This window comes from Phodopus roborovskii, unplaced genomic scaffold, assembly GCF_943737965.1.
Source record: "Phodopus roborovskii unplaced genomic scaffold, PHOROB, whole genome shotgun sequence".
Lineage (NCBI taxonomy): Eukaryota > Metazoa > Chordata > Mammalia > Rodentia > Cricetidae > Phodopus > Phodopus roborovskii.
The window spans coordinates 3,164,524-3,171,571 of record NW_026126517.1 but is presented as its reverse complement, the minus strand read 5'-3'; the positions used below and the strand labels follow the sequence as shown (position 1 = coordinate 3,171,571).

The following is a 7,048-nucleotide window of genomic DNA, read 5'->3' as shown; positions in this document are numbered from 1 at the left end:
GAAAGCAGAGTGAAAGTTTTCATTAGAATGAAGAGCACTAACAGGTGTGAGTCCAGGAGCAAAAGAAAGTTAATGGTATGGGGGGCATGTGTTCAACACCTAAAGCATGCTTGTATCAAAGTCTTCTTCTGCAGCACGGTGCCATAGACAATGAATGTATGCTAGTGGGGAAAATTTAACAAGAAAGAATTGAATGAAAATTTCTTTGGACACTACTAAAACTGTGGGGTGAGATCGGGGTGAAATGTGAGGAGAGACTGTGAAAATAGATACTCGCAAATCTGACTGCACAAATGTTAATGTTTATGGAAAATTAATGCTATGATAAAACATGCCTTTTACAACCATGCTGTGATGAAAGAAAAGAAAAGAGAGAATTCTTGAAGCAAAATGAAATGGGAACAGCGAAGAGGATTCTTAGAACATCAGGAAGGAAGGGAGAACAATAGAAAGAGTTAATACCACACACTGTCCCTCACTTGAAGGAGGAAGTTGTGTATGGTAAGTTGATATAAACATTATGATATTATCTGGGGTGCTGCTCAAAGTATTTAGAAATATTCAAAATGATTGTATTATAAATGTAGGAAGGCAAAAAGTGTGTATTTTCACTTGAAATGCAAAATGTATGTACAAGTGCCCTATGCATTTTGTGCAACCGTTTTAAATGAAAAAAAAAGTATAGCTATGGAAAATACACTGTTGATTTTCAGGTGTTAAAGACACCTGACAATGTGGTGACAATGTGGGCACAGTGTAGGATATTTTGCCTTTCTGAAGATCAGAGAATGGAGCTCGCCACTAGCTAACCATAGAGGTTTGGAGGTCTAAACAGATAGACAGGAAGTGAGATGGCAGGGCTGATCTCTCAGCATTTTCTTCCATATCTAACTCTGGATTTTTATTATTTGGGCCAATTAAGAACTTCATTTACAGCACAGTTATAAAGGAGCAGGGACACTTGGGGTGATAAATTACCTCCATCTCTTGAGTGTATCCATGGATGCACATGCAGACATGTAGACACATAGACATGAATGAGAAAGCCACTGGTGCATACTATGAGCTTCCTGATTTTGATGGTACTCTACTTCTGTACAATGTAGCCATCAAGAGAAGCTGGATGGAGAGGCTACACAGGGTCTCTTTGGTAATATTTTAAAGATGCATTTAAACCTTTAATTGTTCCCAAGTAAAGGTGGGGTTTTTAAAGAAATTTTATATATATATATATATATATATATATATGACAACGAACTACTTAATGAGTTTATTAAATGTGGTAAACTAAGTAGGCTAAAATAAGTGAATGACTTTATGACAATGACCCTTAAGCAAGTGCCATGAACTCCCCATTTACTCAGTTGGTTAGCAAGTTGAACAGATATCTATACTTTAAGAACTTCTAGGAGTTTTAAGTCCTATTAAGAAGTCTAGTCCACACTAACTTAAAACTTTAGTTTCTCATTTCCTCTATCCCCCACCTCCGACTGCCATGTTGAGCCTGGCCAGAATCCTCCAATTCTGTTGAGTCAGGATCAGCTGGGGGAGGAAGTAAGGGGACCTAGAATGGTTCTAAATGAAGCACCAAATATCCTTTGTGGCATAACCAGTGCTAGTAATGTTACACACTTATTTATAGAAGGATCCCTCGTATGGCATCCATCAAAGCTCAGTGCCTTTCTAATGCCAGCACTTTAATTTTGTAGGAAACCAAACTCTAACCCCATCTTATAAGGACATCCGTACACCCCTCCCTGGCCTCTGTAGTATCCTTTCATCCCTGCTCTGAAGCACTGTATAGCTGCCCATCTCATCCTCTGGGTCCCTCAGCTGGAAAATGACCCAGGAGGCCTTAGGATGGTACCCTTTCTTTCTCTCTGAGCAGAAGGGGCAGTGAAGAAGGGAAGATGGGTCTTGAAGCTTTGAGAGGAGCCCATTTGTCCCCTCCTTCAGCAGTAATAGCATTTCCATGCTCCATGGTCTAATACTTCCATGTTGTTATGAGGTTTACTAGCTATTTGGCTCAGGCTCTCTTGTGACATTCTGCATTCTCTTGTTTCTTCATCTAGTTTTTCAAAAAGTGCTTTATTTTGCAACAATTGGAGATCTATGTGAGCTTTTAAAAATATTACTAAAGCAATTCTGTGTACCTGGCCTGTTTGTTCCAGGGAATGACCAAGACGCTTGAACTTAAGACACTGTTTCCTGAGAGTCATACTGCTGAGAACTCAAGGTACTGGGGAGGTCATCTAAGTCAAATGCACTTGATTCCTGGCTTTACCATCTACTAGTCACAGGTGCCTCCAGCTCACCCCACCTTTCTAGCCTATATTTTTGCTTACCTGAAAGGGATAAGGACAAACACTTTGGTAAGAATGATCATGCCCACCCCCAAATGCTAGTATCCTATAGGAGGTCTCTAGGTCATAAGTTTTTCAGAGAAAAAGGGTTCTCTGGCAAATAAAAAAATGATATATTCCTTCATCTGGAATTTTCAGTGTAATCCAATAAACACTTCTGACCACTCTCTGCTCCTTCCAGCACAGGCCATTCCAAGGGCATGCAAGAAGAAAGCCAGAACATGACAGATTCTGAGCCATGCCCTCTCTTATCAGTCTTCCCCCAACTTCATATGAGGATTTTTATCCTCTCATGCTCTTTATATACATTTAAATATGTTTCTGTTTTAAAGAGCTTCAGACCTGTGGGAGCTTGTTCTAAAAGAAGTGGATGACAAACGCCTCCATATTTTCTATATATAAATGTCAGCAAAGCTTTAAAAAAAAATCAGGCACACAGTCTGCCAGGATTCATCTCTTGGAAATGACAACAGAGGCTGCCTCTGACTTCAAAGCATCTAATTTGTAAGTTGTTCAACCACTTTTGTAAAGGGCAAGCAGGGAGGGTGCTGGAAGGGGTTATCCAATCTCATTAGCATTTTCAAAGTGAATTAATGAGGATGAATTGTCTTCATTTTACAGCCCATGAAACAGAGGCTCAGAAAGATTAAGCAACTTTCTCAAGGTCATATTGGGTGTTAAGAATGAACCTGGAATAGAAAGCTGGCTTTCTCTGACTGCCAATCTTAGGCTCTTAGCTCAAGTTGCGGGAGTCCAGTGAAGTTAGTCAAGAGTAGATAAGAGCACTTGGAGTAGTAAACATCAAAACAAAATTAAAGGAAAGAATCAATTAAGTTTTACTTCTAGAAAAAGGAAGAGCAGAGCTAACAATAACAATAGAAGCCAAATGACATCAAATGGACCCATCCACTTCCACCCACTCTGATTTTATTTTTTTCTCAATGTCATCTGTGTGGGTTGGAGTACCTTAAAATGTACCCTTCACCCCAAGTGTGGAAAACACACTTGAAATTTAATATTAACTGTCACTTTGACAGGATCCAAAATCACCTAGAAGGCAAACCTTTGCACATGGTTATGAGAGACTTCTAGACTGAGGCGAGACTGAGACCCAGACTAATGTGGGCAGCCCCATTCCATGAACTATGATCTAGGACTGCATTAAAAAGTGCAAAGCAACTATGGGGTTTGCCAAAGCCAAGTCCAGTGTCTCAGAGAGATGTACTATGGAGCCTGAATTATAGTACCTGGGCTTCCCTCCTTCCTATTCACACACACTAGAGGCCTAAGAGTAGAAGATGCTTCTCTCTGGAGTAGTGTATCTTTGTCTGCTTTTCCCTAATGTAAACAAAACACTTTAACAGAGAGGAATTGTGAATCTAATAGAAACAATGGTGTTATTTCTGTGGTGGGATAAAGAAGAAAGCCAGAGGAGCGTCAGTATTCTTCTCTGCCTACTTCTTGACTGTAATTCTAGTGTAACTATCTACCTCATATCATTGCAGCCATGACTTCTACATCCTCAAACTGTGAACCAAAATTACCCTTCTTTCTTAAATTCCTTTGGTCAGATATTTTGTTACAGGAATGAGAAAAGTGATTAAGACACACATTAAAGACCATTCTAGGCTCCACATAAGCTTTATGGATTGGGAGAAGCCTGCCAGAGAAACTACTGTCCTTCTTGTGTGTAAAGTGTACAAGGAGACACACTGAAGAGGTTTAGTTTAGGCTTTATTTGCCATGACACCAGTGAGGAACAGCAGGTCTTTAAGATTTCCTCATAGTTTACTTCATTTAATTGCCTCCATATCACAATATGATTCACAGAACACAGAGCATACACCCACCACAATTGAAAGTCTTACTTTCTGTTGTTGTTGTTGTTGTTCAACCAATTTATACTGTAAATGTTCTTTTAGGCTAGGAACTTGTAAGGCCACATCAATCTGTATAAATTAGCCCAGATTATGTCTCATATGAAAAGTTAAAAAGGCATGGTTCTTTGGAGGCAGACCAGTTGCTCATACAAATATGTCTTAAGTTACAAACCACAGAGCAGAGTCCAGGCTAGTCAGGTTCCTGGTATACATCTCTTTCCACTATTCTGGTAGTCAGTACACTTTGTCTATAGATTTCCAGATGGTAAATATTTTATGCTTTATGGGTCATACTGTTCACAGCTACTCAGCTCTGTCCCGATACCACAAGAGTCAACTCAGACAATTTGTAAATAATAAGTAGGCTGTGTACCAATGGAACATTATTTATAAAACAAGCAGTTGACCAGATTTGGCTGTCTGCTGTGTCTTATCATCTCTTAGTAGAGCATGATTGGTTCCTGCTTGTCATTGTTATTAGCATTCATATTGCTCTATCATTCCTTCAGACAGCCAACACCAAAGCACCTGTTTGCTTATCCCTTTCCTGACAATTCTGCTCTGTGTAAGGATCAGACCTCTAAAATCAGTACTGAATTGTAGCTCTATCTGTTATTAGAATAAAATTTATTATACTCAGAAAAGCAAGCAAATTCCTCCCAAAGGAGGAACTACATATGTACTAAGAGAAACTGCATGACAGGATGCTCCAGAAGGCTTTCATTTGCATTATGGCTGTAATGGTCAGATTCTTGGAGAACAAGAGGACTTGGGGCTTTGTGCCAGGATACCTCAGACTTGAGGTAGCAGGGACTGGCATCATCTTGGCCAACCTGGCATAAGCACTTAAAATATCTGAAGGACAGAGAACAAGACCTAAGCATGACATCGTTTAGGACACATGCCAAGCCCTAGAGCATTCCACTTTCTCATGGGTATTTTCTCTGTGAAGACATATAAAACTGTCCAACTAGATTAGTTTGCCTCCATTCCTTCTGCAGAATCCTCCTTGAGCAAAGATTTTTTTTATTTTTATTTTTTTTTTTTTTTGCTTGTTTGTTTGTGTTTTAATCTCCTGTGAGTGTCAGATGCTATTCTGAGTACTGGAATTCCATATAATAAAACAGAACCTCTACTGCCATGATACAACATTTAGTTGGAGAAACAAGAGACAAAAGCAGACAAATAGATCTGTTATATTCTGCTGGTTTATGGTAAGTACATAGTCTGTGTTTCCAACTTGATTCTTTCAGTTCCTTGTTTTCTAGAGGGGACAGATGATATGTATTCACATAATAGAAGAAAAAGATAAATGTAAACTGACCCTTTAATATCTCCAGAAGTCACTAACCAATTCTCCATGACCTACTCATTGCCTAAAGGCTTGGCATGTTAATATTATATTTTTCTTCTAAGTTTTCAAAGATTTACTTTGTGTGCATGTGTGTGTGTGTGTGTGTGTGTGTGTGTGTGTGTGTGTGTGTATGTGAGAGAGAGAGAGAGAGAGAGAGAGAGAGTGATTGCTTTACTGCATATATGTTAGTGTATAACTTTTGTGCCTGAATCTTGTAGAGGCCAGAAGATGGTATTAGGTCCTGTCTTCATAACGTTGCATTACTGTGAAGAGACGCCATGGCCACAGCAACTCTTATAAAGGAAAAACAATTAACTGGAGTGGCTTACATTTTGGAAACAAAGCACGCAGCTGGAAATGGTCCGTCTCACTGGGAGTAGTTTAAGCATAGGAAACCTCAAAGCCCACCCCTACACTAACACACTTCCTCCAATAAGGTCACACCTACTCCAACAAAAGACACACCTCCTAATAATGCCACTCCCTTTTGAGGCTATTTTCTTTCAAACAAATACAGATGCCCCAGAACTGGAGTCACAGACAGTTGTAAGTTGCCATGTGGGTAATCGTAATCAAAGTTAGGTCCTCTGGAAGAGCAGCCAGTGCTTTTTGCCACTGAGTCATCTTTCCAACCCCTTAATATTAAGGGGTTTTGCTGTTACTATTATGTATACATACATATATTGACATTATATTATAATTGCATCATTCCCTCTCTTCTATATCCCTGCTCCCAAATTAATGGAAAGAATCCTACTCATTCCATTAAATGGTATTTGTATGTGTATGTTTTGGGGGCATGTTAAGTTGTAATATAAATTTGGAAGAAGATATAAATGTTCATAACAGAAAAGGAGGACAGTACTAAGGGAGTCAAGCTTTTCTAGTTATTGGAAGGGATTTGGGATTTTATATCCAGTGAATGGAATTAGCCTTTGGGTTTTGACAATGGGAAGGTCATACCATGACAGGAGTTTTAAAGGATTAGCCTGATTGCGTTTTGGAGTAGAGAAGAGGAAAGGAACAATGACAAGAATGAGATTCTCATCAGGACATCATTGCCATAATCTAGACAGGTAATATAAATGGTTTGGGTGGCTATGGGGATGGCAAAAAGTGACCAGATTCACAGACACTATCATAGTTGATTTTTATTGCTGTGGCAGAATACCCAACAAAAGCAGTTTAAGGAGAAAGGTTTTATCGTGGCTTACAGTTTCAGGGAATATATTCTATCACAAGATGGAAGGGAGGTAAAAATAGCCATGAGGCAAAATGTGGATTAAAATAAATTGGTTAATTTAAGTTATAAGAGCTAGTAGGACAAGCCTAAACTATAGGCCATGCTTTCATAATTAATCATAAGTCTCCATGTCCTTTTTCTGCACTAACCAAAGAAAAATCCATCTACATATGGTATCCAATGTGAGGATTCAAATATTCAAATATAG

At 39.0% G+C, this 7,048-nt stretch overlaps 1 protein-coding gene across 1 annotated transcript in view; it reads right to left on the bottom strand.

The window, feature by feature from the left end:
* Positions 1-714: 714 nt before the first annotated feature.
* The window catches only part of Bmper (BMP binding endothelial regulator), a 267,199-nt gene continuing 260,865 nt past the window's right edge, over positions 715-7,048 (bottom strand). The window contains exon 16 of the transcript XR_007835287.1: positions 715-726. The gene's annotated coding sequence lies outside the window, so the exon portion shown is untranslated. The remainder of the gene's footprint in view (positions 727-7,048) is intronic.